Below are 17337 nucleotides of genomic sequence, written 5' to 3'. Positions count from 1 at the left end.
AAAAATATAGCACACATGCAATTTTTGAGACTTACTTAAACTAAAAGATTATCTATTATTTATCTGAAATTCAAATTTAACTAGGCATCCTTTGTTTTACGTAACAACTCTATCACTGATAGCCTACAAGGCAGCTTTGGAGAGGGTCCACATAAGTACATTGCCCTAAAATGTAAGTTCATTAACTTCATTTTAAATCTGCCCTCTGATTCTAGTGTAAAGTTTAACATTTGTTCCTGTTAAATGAAATTGTAAATCTAAAGTACTTGATTTGAATAGACACTCAAAAGATGTTTTTTTCTCTTTACTTTCCTCGTTTAAATTCATTTTGTTCAATTTGGTTCATTATTCCAACGTGTTGATCTTGTGAAGTCTTAATTCTGTAGTCCAGCACGTGAACTATCCTTGTAGCTTTGTATGATTTTTAAATTTGGTAAGCATGTGATAAGCTGGTCTCCTTAACATTGCTAGAGATTTTAAGAATTGTCATTTGTCATTTAAACTGCTTTTAAAAGGACAGGTCTAATAAGGACTAGATTCCCAAACTATAGACTTTAAATTTATTCTTTTATTGTAGGATCTGTTTACAGTGTGTATGTATATCTAATCATTATGTTGTATGCTTTAAATATATTACAATTTTATTTATCAATTTTACCTGCATAAAGCTGGAAAAATCATAAAAATCAACATTTTAAAGCAAATATCCTATTTATGTGGAATATAGTAAAAAACTATGTTCTGTACCAGTTGTGGTTCTCAGCTTTTGGCACGTCAGGCAGTAAGAGGAGCAAGTGGGGAACATGTTAAACCACCTGGAAAATAACCAATTTCTTATGATGTATTTATGGTAGAACTTCTGTATATTTGTGTATAAAATGTCCTTGCTTACAAAAATGAAAATTGTAACTATAATCTTGAAAAAATACAACATTGCTTTTTAAAAAAACAAAAAATTAAAAATTAATTTATTCTTTATTTGAGCATTTATTGTTTGCAATGACAACATTTGATTGGGTCTATTTGCATGCATCTAATGTGGAGAGCCCCTAAGGGAATTCTTTCTACCTCCGTAGAGTTGATTACACCTATTTTGATTACACCTATTGACTATTTGCTTTGGCTCATGCATTGTTATCTTGGCCCATCAGTTATGGTTAAAGGAAGAGGTTTGGATTTATGCCATATAGCTTTAATCTATATCAATTTAGGTAATAAACAATCAGCTTGGATTACTCTCTCTGAAAGGTGGGTAGATGCTCAACTTTCACCTGAAATCTGATGAGAACACCAGGCTATTGACTTTTGTCACAATCATAGAATATCATTGAGGATGAGGCCAGGAAGAGAGAACTACAGCCCATCACTAGGTAAGTCTGCAACCTTTAGGTGGGGATATCATTGTTCAATCACTTAGCAGCTAATTGTGCTAATATCCAGCCTATACTTCCATCATTTGTATGAGGTTATCTAAAACAATTTACTAATAACTTGACGAAATCTAGTTTACAGTATGCCTTCCTCCATCTACAAATTTAGTAATACTGTCAAAAACCAAGAAATTATGTTAGTCTGCAGTGACTTGATAAAGCCATTCTAATCCTGGTCTTCACTCCTGCCTTTTCAAAGTGTTCAAGTGCTCTTTTAAGAAATTATCTTTTCTAGGATTTTTGTCAAGCTCTCTGATCTGTAACTCAATAAATCTACCTTCTTTCCCTTCTAATAATTGGAGCAACATTTTCCATTCTTCAGTCTCTTGGCATCTCTCCTGTTTTCCATGGTTTCCTGATGATCACACACAGTGGTTCAGTAATTGTAGACATACGTTCTCTCTGTTCCCCGAGATGTAGTTTAGCCAGGCCAAGAGATTTTTAAATCATCAGAGCAGCGAGGATCCCTCTCTTGCTTCCTGAATTTCAAAGCCCTCTGACTAATATTGACTTGCCGTTTTCCCTGGTCCCATGACTTGGCAGAGATTGAAGCTCATGGGATTGTTAATAGCTGCCAAAGGTGACATCTTATTCCAGGTCTTTGGAAGGACCTGTACTTAATCATCAGATGTAGAGTCAAAGTCTCATTTTGAGGCATTACTAATAACCGTAATATTTTATACTCCGAGAGGTTTCTTACAGTCGTGATGCTTCCCTTCTGGGATCACCATGGAAGTTACTGCTTACTCATTATCATCCCTTCAGTATACTTATTTAACAATTATGAAATAAAGCTTAAAAAGCCTGGTGCCGGCAGTTCTGGTTCAATATATGCAGAAAAAGCATTTGACAAAATTCAACATCCATTTATGATAAAAATTTTTAAAAAGCTCTCGATAAAGTGGCTATAGAAGGAACATGCCTAGAGGGGCAACCTACTGAATGGAAGAAAATATTTGCAAACCATATATCTGATAAGAGGTTAATATCCAAAATATTTAAGAACTCATACAACTCAATAGCCAAAAACCAATCTGTTTAAACTCTATGCAGAGGATCTGCATAGAAATTTTTCTAAAGAAGACACACAGAACACTAACAGGTACATAAAGAGATACTCAGCATCACTAATCGTCAAGGAAATGCAAATCAAAACTGCAATGAGATATCACCTCACACCTGTTCAAATGGCTATTATCAAATGACAAGAAATAAGTGTTGGCAAGGATGTGGAGAAAAGAGAACCCTTTACCCACTGTTGATGGAAATGTAAATTGGTGCAGCCCCTATGGAAAACAATATAAATATTCTTCAAAAAATAAAAAAATAAGACTACCACATGATCCAGCAATTCCACTACTGAGTATTTATCTGAAGGAAATGAAATCACTAACTCAAAAAGGTATCTTCACCCCCATGTTCATTATAGTATTATTTAAAGTAGCCAAGACATGGAAATAATCTAAGTGTCCATTAGTGGATGAATGGATCAACAAAATGTGGTATGTATATATGCACAATGGAATAATATTCAGCCGTAAAAAGAAGGCTGAATGTACAACCTACATAAAGAATGTGAGTTAAATCTTGGACTCTGAAAACCACTCTAATTGTTTCAAAGGCAGCAAGGATTCCAGGAGAAAGAAAAGGGCTTACAGTTAAACACGTGCTGTGGGGACTGTGACACGAGCAAATGAAAATACATTGCAATAATAATACTTTAGCTTTCATTGGTGTTTGAAGGGGCACAATGAAGAGCAAACTTTTCTGCCAGTGTTCTTTAAAAAATAGGAGAGAAACAAAAATTTCAGGCAGATAGGAGATCGAAATACCAGCTTCATCACTATTGGAAAGGGCCTTGGATGTTGATAAGAATGGAAGTGATAACACAAAGCCCTAGAATTAGGGATTGACTTATTCTTACCTTTTCCAGCTGAGTTCAGGTGACACTACAGAAGAGTCACAGTCACAAGCAACCCCCAAACTGCTGGCATCCCCACACCACACTTGTTCCTGAAACCTGGGAACCTCAGGAAGTTCCCTGTGCCAGTCGTCAAGAAGAGAGGAGCTAGCTAAGCCTGCCTGGGTTTTTGTCTCAAATCCATCAGCTATGTAAATTCACCCCACTTGGCCTTTGTGTGCTTAGAGAAATCCCTCCTGATAAGAGCAAGAGAAGCAGAGATTTGTTTCCACTGTAGTGTCTTTTAATGCATTTTGCCTTAGAATGTGTTTATATATTCAACTTCTACCCAGACTCTACATGATAAGCAGAACACACATCCCCATTTTTAATGTTAAGAAATTGGGAAGCAATAATTTCACTTGAAACTCATTGCATCAAAAGGAATCTAATCCGATACCCCTCACCCCCAACATCAGACAGATTGTTCCCAGATAATGAGTAATCCTTGATGGTTCTCGGGGTTGAAACCTTTCGCTTAGATTATTTCAACAGCCCATTTCCTTTCTTTTCTGTTTTCTTTTCTGTCTCTCTCTCTTTGTCTCTCTCTGTCACTCTCTCTCATCTATCTATCTATCTATCTATCTATCTATCTATCTATCTATCTATCTATCTATCTATCTATCTATCTATCTATCTATCTCTATCATCTATCCATCCATCTATGGAAGAAGAGGTGCAGGGAGGAAATTTGGAGTGAGGAGCATTGGGCAGAACCTAACTTCGCCCCAGCTCAAGTGACATAAATAATAAGTCTCTTGTCCTTTTAATTGGGTGCCAATGATGTCATTTTGTGGGGGGAGGTGAGGAAGGCTTTCTAAAAATAAATACACAGATCATAAGTATAGCACTCAATGAATTTTTATCAGGAAACCACACATGTAACAATGAAGTAATATAATTAATTTTTAATAGAAGTGTAAAATAAACACAGAAAAATGTGTCTATCTCATAAGTATACAGCTAAATGAATTTTCACACATTGAACTTGTGTGTAACCAACACCGGATCAAAAAAACAGAACATTTTCAACTCTTCTGATCTCTTGTTCTGTTCTGATCACCCCCACCCAAGGGTAACTTGGTCTGAACTTCTAAGGGAAGATATTAATTTGGCCTATCATGTACTTTTTATGAATGGGAGCATACATACAATACGTACTCTTGCGTCTGGCTTCTTTTGCTTAACCTTATCTTGTAAGATGCAGCCATACTATTGTGTATATTTGTGGATCATTCATGCTCATTGGTGTGTTGTACTACACTGTGTGAATACACCACAGTTAACTTATCCATTTTCCTTTTGATAGCATCTGATAGTTTACAGTTTGGAGCTATTCTGAATGGCACAAATGTGAACCTTTTGTTCAATGCCTTTTGGTGCACATGCTTCTGAGTCTATGTCTAGAGTGGCATTGCTGGGTCAGAGTTATATAGTTGTTTGACTTTTGTGGACATTAGTCATTTCCCAAAGTACTTACTAATTTATACTCCCACCACAACGTACAAGGTTTCTAGTTGCTTTACAATCTCATGAGCATGGTAGCCCTGTAAGGATGTCCACATTCTAATGTTTGGAACCTGCGAATATGTTACCTTTCTTGGCAAGAGGAACTTTGCAGATCCATACTGGAGATCCACTATTATTAACTAAATCCCTCTCTGGGGATCTTCTCAGTTCAATACTGTTAAACCCTGAACAAGCCTTCCTATTTTGTTTTAAGTGTGAAGATTATTAGAAAAAAATTATTTGAACGACTGCAGAGAGAAGACATCAGAGGGATTTCTGTTCCAGATAGTGAAAATCACGCTGACGTGTTTGTAGTGTGTATGGAACAAATGATTTAGTTTAAGGCTGAAAAAACAAACCCTCAAAACACCAGGATTTGATTTTAAAGTCCCTTAAAATGATTAGCAGTAAGTAACATTCATAAACTATCAGTTTCTCTTACATTAGTCATATTTTTGGCTTCCCACAATGATCTAAAATATGTTTCATGAACCTCATGCCAGAAAGTCAGACATTCCTATTAAAGTAGAACAATTTTAAGACATTATATTTTTACATTGAATGGGAAACTAACAAAATAGTGAAATCTGTCATGATACAAAACTGAGTTGAGTCAAATATAGTCATACTTAAAACTTCATATCAGTGAGATTAGTTAGCTCACCAAAGTTCTTTGTCTAATTTTCTAGGTCATAAACTCAGGTGTTTTTTTTTTTTAAAAAAAAATATATCTATTTATCTATATATCTACATCTATCTATCTATCTATATCTATCTATATATATATATGTATATATGACAGTATGGAAGGGACTTCAACATGATGAGTTTATAGAGATTTCATTATGTGTTTTCATTAAAGTTGATGCTCTTCTTTAAGGAGGCCGACATTTCTGATTTTATATTTTCCTTTTTAACCAATTGGCTTTTCTCTCTGCACATGTTCTGTTTTCTTTTTTTCTTCATAGTTTAATTCCTTATTACTTCATCTTGTTAATACCTCTGCATGCCCTTTTATGAAATTCATGGCTGTTTCTTCTCGCTCTTTCTCTCTCAAGAATATATAGAAAGAAGAATACATATATACAGATATGTATGTGGATAGACAGATGATGATAGCTGGATAGCTACGTAGCTAGCTAGCTAGATGACTGTTGCCCATTCTGAACCAATCAGCTGTGGAGGGGAGAGGATTTGGGGGCCAATGGGAATTAAGCATTGCCAGGCATGTCTGTCCCTTAATGTGGAAGGTACTGTAACTGATATTCTCAACACATTCTTTGCCTTCATCTCAATCTCTTTTTCTGTGTTGTTTTTTAAATTACTGTTGCTTTCACCCCCACTCCCTTCTCCTTTCACTCTTTTAATGTTCCCTGGGTGACCTCATAGTTGTAACAGCACTTGCTCTATCTCCAGCCCAAATGATTTAAACAAACTCCAGACTCTGGATAGCACACAGGTACTAAACTCTAGGTATTTCAAAAGAAACCCATATTTTCCATCTCCATGTTGCAAACTGTTACTCTTCCTGTGCATCTTCCGCCAGACTATGAAATACATATAAATATTTGTTTTCTTTATTTGCTCATATAATATTGCACATGATATGAAACACGCAAGATAACAATTTACTTGCTGTATTTTCTCACCATGACCAAAATTTCTCCAACTTTAACATATCCAATTAGTTCATAAAGATATTTTTTAATAGGAAATATAAAGACATATATAGAGAGAAGCAAGTCTTCCTCTCATTTTTGATCTGCATTTCTCATAGTTAACCACTCTTCTCAATATCACCTGCATCCTAGCAAAGATATCCTTCATATGAATATATAATGCATGCATATTTTTAAAAACTTATATCCTTCTGTGCATACTGTTCATTTCTTGTTCTTTATTCACTAACAATATAACTTGAATATTTACTATAAAAATAAAACAAACCCAGAAATGCTTATAGTTAGAATTTACGTAAGAGAAACTACTTGGTTTTCTGATATGGGTTCTTAAAACTAATTCTATTTTAATCCTGTTAGAATGTATCCTTACAAAGAAGAAGTGCTTTAAGCTACTGGTGATTTGACATTTTTTACATTTTCAGCTTTTTTACATTTTTTTTGGTATGTACCACTCTATTGCCAAACAATATGCTCATCTTTAAAAATATGCTTTATCTTAATCATTTCTATATATTATCTTTGATATTGTTTTTGTTAAATAAAAATGGTTCAGCTCTCTTACACAGTCCCTCTCCTGCTAATTCCCCTACTTCAATCTTATAATGCAATTCTACCAGAATTTTAGTTAATTGACATTATTATTTCTTTGTAAAAATTCTCTGCTAGGCCATGTGATCTGATTATCATTTATTTTTTTCCTGGAGTATGTTTTGTCACTTGCTTTGTTTTCTGTGTGTCTATTTCTCAAATGGTTATGTCAAATCTATTGATGTTTTCTGTGTACACAAACACAGAGCGATGATTACCTGGGAGCACATTTTTCAGGGTGTCTGACTGGCTCTAATTGTTCCTAGATGTTCTCCAGGCCACTGCAGCACAGGGGTCTTTCTGTGATTTTCTCTATTTTTTCCCTCACAGGGTTTCCTGTTTTCTGTATTCAACATCTTCCTTCTTGTGGTATAGCAACCTCTAAAACTTTTTAAGAAAGAGTGCATGGGAGGTAAACATTTTGACTGTTTGCAAATATATATTCAGCTCCCATATTTGAATGACAGTTTGGTGGGGTAAAAATTCTAAGCAAACACCATTTTCACTGAGAATTTTAAAGGCGTCGCTCTGTACTTCCCCCTCTTTCCTACATTTTAGTTTTGTGTCTGTGAAGTCTAATGCTATTTGAGTTTTCATTCCTTTGTTCAATGAGCTGTTTTCTCTTTCTAAAAGTTTTGGGGATCTTTTCTTTTTTATATCCTGGTGTTCTAAAATTTTATTGTGATGTGCTATGGTGTATTTCATCCATTGTACTATGCATAAGATAAACCCTTTTAATGTGGAGAGTTTTGTCCTTTAGTTCTGGAAATTGTCTTATATTATTTCTAAATGATACTTCTCTACTCTGTTTCCTCTGTTCTCTCATTCTGCAACTTCGATTATTTGAGATGTTTGACCGTCTGTACTGATTCTCCAACTTAACTTTAAAAAAAAAATGTTTCCATCTGTCCTTTTGTTCTAGTTTTCTGAGAGATTTCCATGACTTTATCTTCCAAATTGCCTGTTGAGATTTGATTTAAGTTATTCTATGTTTAATTGTTTTAAAGTTCTTACTTAATTCCTTTTAAATAGCCTTTTATTGTTGCTTCATGATTGACTATATCCTCTAATTTTTTTGAGTATATTAGTGATTTATTCTTGGAAGTTTTCTTGTGCTCCTGGCATATGCTCTATTTTCTATGGGCTCCATTTTCTGTTATTTTTGGCCTGTTTTTACTTTAGAGACCTTTTTCTCTAATACCTGGCTTGGCTCTGCACTCATATTCAGAAGGAGGCTCCAAGGAGCAAATGGAATTGTTGTGTGTAAGCAGTTCTCTGACTGGTGGACTTTACTGTGTGCATAAGGCGGCAAGGTGGCTTTCTTATTACAGGAGAGACAGAGGTATTTTCTCTTGAGCTGTTCAGTTTCACAGTGAAGACTCTCATAATCCTCTGCTTTGGCTTTTTGAGACAACGATGCAAAGCCTGCAGCTGAAACTGCTCAGTAATAGGCTCCCTCTAACTTTGGCTTTCAAATCTCAAGCCTTTTTGGGATTCCAGAGGACAGTTTGGGTAATCCCATACAGTAGGTGCCCATACTTTTTCCCCACTTTGCTTTATCAGGTATCAGTTTTCATCTATGTGTTATTTATTTTTGATTTCCAGTGACTCATTAATATTCTTTTTTGCCATCTCCTCGTCTTTCTCTCTCTTGCCTTTGTATTTGCATGTTTTAAAATCCTTTATTATCAACTTAATAAGGTTTCTGGAGGGAAAGAAAACAAACTAATGGGGTGAATACATAATGTTTAATTGAAGTATCTACGAATAGGGAGAGAGCAAAGGGAAGGATACTGCACTTTAAGGATAACTGGATAGGAATCTCTAGCGTGGGGTGGGGGGGGGAAATGGGGGGTTCTAGGGGGAGGGCAGGCTGGGGTTGGGGAGTAAATTACTGCCTGCTGGCCAGATCTGGCCTGTGGCCTATTCTTATATGGCCCATGAGCTAAGCCTGGTTTTTACATTTTTAAAGGGTTGTAAAACAAAACAAAACAAAACAAAACAAAACAGAATATGTAACAGAGACCACATGTGGCCAACAAAGCCTAAATTAATTATCTGGCTCTTTACAGAAAAAATCTTGCTGACCCTTTTCTAGTGTTGTGGTTCTCAACTTGGAAGCTTTAGAAACATACTTAGGACCAGGCCTCACTCCGGACCGTTAGCGAAAATCTTGGGGGCAGTTCAGGAATGGGGTTATTCTAATGTGCAGCCAGACTAGTATGCAAAGTCCCCCTACCAAAACCCAGCATCACCCACTATACCGAAACACTGTCCCCACCACCAGCAACAACAGCTTCAGACACTGGAAACTTTCAGAGACATATTTAACTGTTTGATAAACTTCTGTGCCCATTCTTTGCTGCTGATTTCGGCAATATTATATGTATACATAGATTGTTTCTACAACTCTTTAAAAGCAGAAATTCTCTGTATCCCTTTTCCCCTTCCACAAGAATCATCTCTCTAAATTGTTTTGTAGCTGATTCTTTCCTTAACATTTCTAAATACTACGTTTACGTTGCTTCTCCAGGATTTTTAAATGTAGACATTTTCTATTAACTTCCCACGAGGGAATAGGGGATGTAGCTCCCTTTTACCTCCTCACCCATCCCTTACCCCATCCTTTTTAAGTTAATGAGTTTTGTTAGAACAATATGTATTTTGCTAAATGTGCTCATCAGTATGTAAATACTATTCACAGCCGAGCGATGTTCTATCCTGCACAATTTCATATACTCCTTGAAGTTAACAATTATCTTGTTTTTCACCTCGTCCTTAGTTTTCCGTACACATACCTTTAGTATTTTAATCCCAAACTCTTGCCTATGTTGGCTCTCCCAGTACAAATATCATGGATTCTATCAATCTCATTTTTGTGCAGCGAAGTGCATAGCTGTCATCCTGGACTCTGTCCTTACTTTCCTCTGGGATTTCCTTTGCCTCTGCATTGCATGGAGTCCCCTGTCTTCTAGAACCCACATCTTCTTTCTTGGTTTCACTTTGGAAAATGTCCTTCAGTAACTTTTTTGAGGAAGAGTGCATGGGAAATCTCAAATGCTTTCGAGGCTGTATGTCTGATAATGTCATCATTCTACCTGCCCTTTATTGAAGGTTTGCTTGCAAGTAGAATTCCAGGTTGAAATTCATCTCCCTTTATAGTTTGATGGCATCATTCCATTGTCATTCAGCTTCCAGTCTTGCTGTTTGAGCAGGCATTCTAATTTCTTCTTCTGTGGTATGGCAGATGGTATTTTCCAAAAGTGGCTGCCAAATATCTTTCATCTCACATGCTCTTTAACAGCGTGACCTTTTCACCCTCCCTGTGTGATGTGGATGCCTTTCCCTTGAACTGGGGTGGCTAGAGATTTGTTTATAATTCATACCGTGTGATAGAAGTGATGTTGTGGGAACTTTGAGGCTGGGTTAGAAAAAGCAATGCAGCTTCCACCTCATTTGTGGGGACACTCGTTTGTGGACCCGGAGTTGCAGTGTAAGAGTCTGATTACCCTAGATACCATTCTTTGAGGAAATCCAGGGCAAATGGAGAAGTTGCAGGGAGTGCTTCTGCCAACAGCCCAGCTGAGGTTCCAGCTGACAGCACCAAATGCTATATGTGGGAGTGAGCGAGACTTCAGATGATTCCATCCATCTTTTGGGTTATCTCTAGCTCTTGAGTCTTCCCAGCTGAAGTCACAGATGTTGTGGTGAAGAAACAAACCATTTCTACTGTCCCTGTCCAATTTGCTGACCAACAAAATCTAAGAGCATAATAAAATTGTTCTTTTAAGCCAGTAAGTCTTGGGAGATTTGTTGCATGATGCTAGTAACTGGAAGAATATGTGACTTTTAAATTTTTTTCTGGAAACTTTTAGGATTTTATGTCTATAGCTTCCTGAGAGTTTACGGTGGTCATTTTACTCATTATACTAGGCAATAATTGTATACTTTCAATCAGAAAAAATTCATATCTTTTCAGTTCTTGGAAGTTTCCTTGAATCGCTTTAGCAGTGATACTCTTCCCTCTGTTTCCTCTTTTTCTGGAGCTTCTACTATTTAAATGTCAGACCTTCTGGGTTAAGCCTCTACTTCTCTCATTTCTTACTTTTTTCTTTTATTTTCCATCTTATAATCTTTCTATTCTAATTCCTGGGATATTTCTTAGACTTTGTTTTCTCAATACATAACATACTTTTAATTTCCAAGACATTTTTTTCAGGCATCCTTTTTTCTTTTATAAAATGTATGTAATTTCTCTTCTTATCCATATTAAGATATTAGTAACCATTTTTTTGTTTGCTTATTTGTTTGCTTGTTTTTTTTTTTCTTCTTCTTCTTCTTCTTCTACTTGAATCATTTCTGTTGCCTTCTATCTGTTTGTTTTGGTCTTTTTCTTTGATGTTGATTTTGATCCTTGGTTGTTTTCTCATGGTTAAGAATGGGGCACTAAAAATGAGTCAGAGTGGATGATTGTGGGCCTACTGCTTGATATCCTGGGTGGGATATTTCATTGGGGAAATCTTGGTGTTATTATTTTTATCTTTGGGGGTGGATTGGGAGAAGGGGCTGGTCAGATTCTAAGATAGTGATTATCGAACTTCCTGTCTTCGTGGACAGGTCTATCTGTCATTTATCCATCTCTCCTACAGCTTCCAAAATTTTGAGACTCATTTTTTTTTTTCTTTCCCTTTGTCCTTGTATGACATGCTTTTTTTTGACAGCTCTTTGATATGTTTTTAATGGAACCCAGGGAAGCAGTGAAAGTAAATATATATACTCAATCTACAATTTTACTGTTAAATTTAAATGTGTACATCAACAGGATCTCTGCAGTAAAATTTAGGATTTGTTAGCTAATCTAGATATGTCTTGTTGAATTCATTTTCTTATGAGATTGTTGCAATTTTTATGCCATAGTTTCTTAACTCAATTCTAAGAATATTCAAATTAGTAACAGCTTCTAAGGAAAAAAATATTTGCCATAAATATACATTGATTGTAAGAGAGACTTTGATTTAAAAAAATAAAGTGTAAAGTACTAGAAACTTTTGAGTTGAGAAACTATAGTAAACATATAAATACATACATAAATATATAAATATATTTTTAATATAGTAAGTATATAAAAGTAAAATTAAGAGAACTTTTAGCCATCAAAGGAAGAGAGAAAATGACTTGTAGTACTTCATTAACAGTGTGTCATATTTCGACCCTGCTAATAGTAAGAGAAAAATGAATAATCATGGACTTGTACAAAACTTTAAAGTTTTATCTAGGTCAAATAAAATCTTGTTCCATTTTAATTTCTTTATTAATAACTCAGGAGTGGTGAGTTTGAAGTTTTTCATCCTGAATTCCATATTGTCAGACATTTGCATTTCATTGTTATTTGTTGTTATCAAGGAATTGAAAATGATGACATGTTATAAAATTTCTACAGTGTCTTTTGTAATCTTTAATTGAGAATTTATTTTTAAGTGTTACTGTACATGTGGCAATACAAAGCAGCAAATTCCAAGAGCGTTGTTGTACAAGAAAAAGGGCATATGAGGTTTCTACACATATCCTCTGGACAGAGTGAGGGAAAGCATCCAACTTGGCAACACTAATTCTTATGGATTTAATTTCAAAATGACTATTTAAAATGTTCCTTTTTGTGGGAGGGTGTTTTGGGGAAGAGGTTGGGCCAGATGACTGCCAACTAAATCTTTTTCTAGATTTATTAAGAGACCGGATTTTTAAAATGGAAGGTGTGTTTTGTTTTGTTTTTTACATTTCTGCTGTCTGACTATGCCCTGAGCTGATCTGACATGTATGACTTAATGTGGCCAGCATCAAATAGGGCTGTGACCACAGGCCCTAGAGCTGATCCGTTTATTTCTTCTTTTCTGGGGCACTCCATTTCCTAATCCATTCCTATTCTTGGTTTCTGACTTCTTGCTTGGTTTGTTGTCTATGATTTGATACTCAGTCCTTAAATACCTTTGTATTTATGTTTAGCTGGGCTCCTTGGAATGGACTAGCCAAAGCCTCTTGGCTAACAGTCTTGCACTATTCTGTGTGGCCACTGAAACCCCGATCAGGATTGCCCACTTTGCTTGTTTGTTACCAGGTCTGACATGGCCGTGGTCAAAGTTGCGAATGTGTCCTGAATCATCGTAACTCAGGACACATTGGCAACCAGAGATAAAGAACAGTTTGTTTCTTTAGTTTGCAGGGCAATATGTTGTGCACTGGATGACATTTCTTTCATTCTCTTAAGCACAAATGTTAATTACATTTTATGCATAATTATGAGCCTGAGATGAGCTCAGTGGTTTCTTAAGAGATTGTGTTTTCTTTGGGAATAGATTATTTTAATTTGAGAAAACATTAATTAAGTTTTCAACCTTACAATTATAAAGATATGGAAATGTCTTAGAACAAGGCCGCCTATACACACATAACACACACACACACACACACACACACACAACTTAAAGAAAACTGGACAGCAGAAACAAAATTATTACAGGGTTTTCCTGCTCTTATTTTTGTTATTTTGCTGGTTTCACTAAAATTTGCCTCTTTAGGTAAAATCTGAAGGCGTATTTGTTGATGAGATGTCCATTTTTTTCATGGAAAAAGTGTTTTTATAATTAATCTAAGAAATTTTATTCTTGCTATTTAAATATTTATTGAGCTTCCTTCTTGTAATGTAAGGAGTTTTAAGTTATAAAATATAAAGCCTATATTTTAGACATATAATTTGTGGGGGAAAACCTGGGAATTCTAGGCTTAGCTACAACACGATTCAAACATGTTGTTATGATCTTGGATAAGTTGATAATTCCATCTGGCATAACGTGTAAGAGGATATGGTTGTACTATTTACATTCTAAGGACTTCCTTAGTTTCATGGTTCATCCATATCTATGAATCAGACTAATGACTTCTCAATCTTTATCTCCAGCTCCTGCCCTAGCCCTAACTTTTGAGAAATAAATATATCTTCATAACAACCAACTAGAAAAATATGTACAAAGCTATGGTTTTCATGCAACTGAAAATATAATTAATGTACCATCATAATATAAATATAACTTCATAATACAAATAGAAAATTATGTGTAAATATATGGTGTTTATATAACTGAAAATCAGCAACATATTAAAGATACTGTAATATGGTTACATGTCTGAGTGTTCTATTGATAGGTCAGTGATTTTGGATAATGATAAAATAAAACCATAATAATAAATTTTATTTATTTCATAAAAAATACTTGTGTTCATTTATTTTAACAAGATCACTTAGTGTTGTTATAATCAAAATTGATACATAATTTTCATCCTCATAAAACTAATGCCAAAGTGGACAACCTTTCTTTAGTTTTTATTCAATGAAAGTTTTATTAATTTTAATTGAGATAAACTATGCTACTGAGGCAGTAGCTACTAAAATTGTCAAAAAAAGGATTTTCTAGTCAAGATGGCAGAATATGTAAACTCTGTGCTTACCTTTTCTCAGGACCACATCAAAATTACAAATAAATTATAGAAGAATCTGAAGTCTAGCTGAACCAAAGCCCTACAACAAAGGACATACAGAAGAAGCCATCTCGAGACCGGTAAGAGGGGCAGAGACTTGGAACAGGCTGGTCCCACACCCATGTGTGACCGTTAAAAAAAATGGGAGGGATATCTCGGCTGTGGAGATCCCCCCAGAGGAACAAGGGGTCCCAGCCCCACACTAGGCTCCCAAGCCCGGGGTTTCAGGGCTGGGGAGAGAAGTTCCCACAACTTCTGGCTGGGAAAACCAGCAGAGATTGTGGCTGAGTGAGACAAGCGTGGTCAGAGTCCCAGAGCTCCTCTTGAAAGGACTGTGCATGGACTTACTCTCTGACAGACTGACTTCCTCTGAGCTCCAGCACTGGGACAACAGCTAAAAGGCACCAGGCACATACGGGGAGGAACTGAGTTGTCTGGCTATAGAGTGAGGGCTTGAGGGGCAGCTTTTTCTCAGACAGAAGAGCTCATGGAAGCCATTGTTTCTTTGTTAAGTCTTTTGTCCTCCTGGCTTGCAAATACAGGCTGCTGCCATATCTGAGTCTCCATCAACCTGGCTAACACTGGTTGCTGGTCATCTTTCCCACCCTAGTGATTCCCAGAGACCCTGCCCCACCCAAATTTTGGGCACACCCAAGCTGCTTCCAGTGGCTTTTCCATGCAGTTTGTCTTGGCTCATGTTGCGAACTTTCCTAAAATCCCTCACAGTTTCACAAAACCCAAACAGTAACATTTGGCCTCGGTGTGCCCATACCTCTTGCTAAGCAGCCCTATGCCCGGCACTAAAGACAGCCAGCCTCAGTTTGTGGCTTGGCCTCTCAAGGCACTTCAAGCCCAGTGCAAGTGGGTTGCTTTGTGGCTCATGCCAGGTGGCCCTGGGCAGGGGACATGGTACTGAACTTGGCCTGTAGCAGATCCCCTCCCAGAAGGCCCTGGAGCTGGCACACCTGGTGGCCAGCTTTGGACTGAGCCAGAGCACCACCCGGGTGCCTCTAAGGATGACACACACAAAGGGCAGACAGGGCAGGGACCAAAACCCTGCTAAAGTGAATCCTGCTCTGTACGGTCAGCCCCTGCACAACAGTTCCTCCACTGTAGTCATGACCAGTCCTCACAACCAATCAACCTGAAGGTCAATCCCTCCCACTGATGTGAAAACAGCAACCAATGCTCAACTACAACAGGAAGGCACACACAACTCACACAGGGGACACACCTGGAACACTGATTTCTGGTGACCAGAGAGGCTGTGCCAGTGGGCCCCATAGGACACTTGCTGCATAAGACCACTATACTAAGACCAAGAGGCAGAGCAGACCTATCTAGTACATAGAAACAAACACAGGGAAGCAGCCAAAATAGGGAGACAAAGAAATGTATCACAAATAAAAAACAGAACAAAGCTCCAGAAAAAGAATTAAACAAAATGGAGGTAAACAATCTACCAGATACAAAGTTCAAAACACTGGTTATAAGGATGCTCAGGGATCTCAGGGAGAATTTCAACAATAAGGTAGGAAACATAATGGAGATAGAAAAATTTACAAATGGAGATAGAAAACGTAAAAAAACAACTAATCAGAAATAAAGAATATAATAACTGAAATGAAGAATACATTAAAGGGATTCAACAGTAGATTCGATGAAGCAGAGGATCGAATCAGCGATTTAGAAGGTAAGGTAGCAGAAAACACCCAAACTGAATGGCAGCAAGAAAAAAGAATTTTAAAAAATAAGAAAAGTTTAAAGGGCCTCTGGGACAATATCAAGAATAACAACATTTGCATCATAGGACTTCCAGAAGGAGAAGAGAGAGAAAGAGAGCAAGGAATTGAAAACTGTTTGAAGAAATAATGACAGAAAACTTCTCTAAACTGGTTTAGGAAATAGACATACAAACCCAAAAAACCACAGAGTCCCAAATAAGTGAACCCAAACAGGCCCACACCAAGACACATCATTTTTAAAATGCCAAATGTTAAAGACAAAGAAAGAATCTTAAAAACAGCAAAACAAAGACAGTTAGTTACCTACAAGGGAGCTCCCACAAAACTTTCAGCTAATTTCTCAACAGAAACTTTGCAGGATAGAAGAAATTGGCAGGAAATACTCAAAGTAATGGAAAGCAAGGACCTGCAACCAAGATTACGCTTCCCAGATACCCAAAGCTATCATTTAGAATCAAAGGAAAGATAAAGAGTTTCCCAGAGAAGAGAAAGCTAAAGGTGTTCATCACCACCAAAACAGTATTACAAAGAATCCTAGAGGGACTTAAGACCAAAAAATAAATAAATAAAAATAAAAAATATGAATAATAAAATGGCAATAGCTATATATATATATATATATATATATATAAAACAACTAGCTATATATATAACAATTACTTTCTATAGCTATATATATAAAGCTATCTATATAAAGCTAATTACTATAGCTATATATATATATATATATATAACAATTACTTTCAATGTAAATGGATTAAATGCTCCAATCAAAAAATATGGTGGCTGAATAGATGAGAAAACAAGACCCATACATATGCTGCCTGCAAGACACGCACTTCAGATCAAAAGACACACAGAGACTGAAAGTAAAGGGATGGGAGAAAGATATT

This window comes from Rhinolophus sinicus, linkage group LG01 (genome assembly GCF_036562045.2).
Source record: "Rhinolophus sinicus isolate RSC01 linkage group LG01, ASM3656204v1, whole genome shotgun sequence".
Classification (NCBI taxonomy): domain Eukaryota; kingdom Metazoa; phylum Chordata; class Mammalia; order Chiroptera; family Rhinolophidae; genus Rhinolophus; species Rhinolophus sinicus.
The sequence above is the reverse complement of the archived record's forward strand: the minus strand, read 5'-3'. Positions refer to the sequence as shown.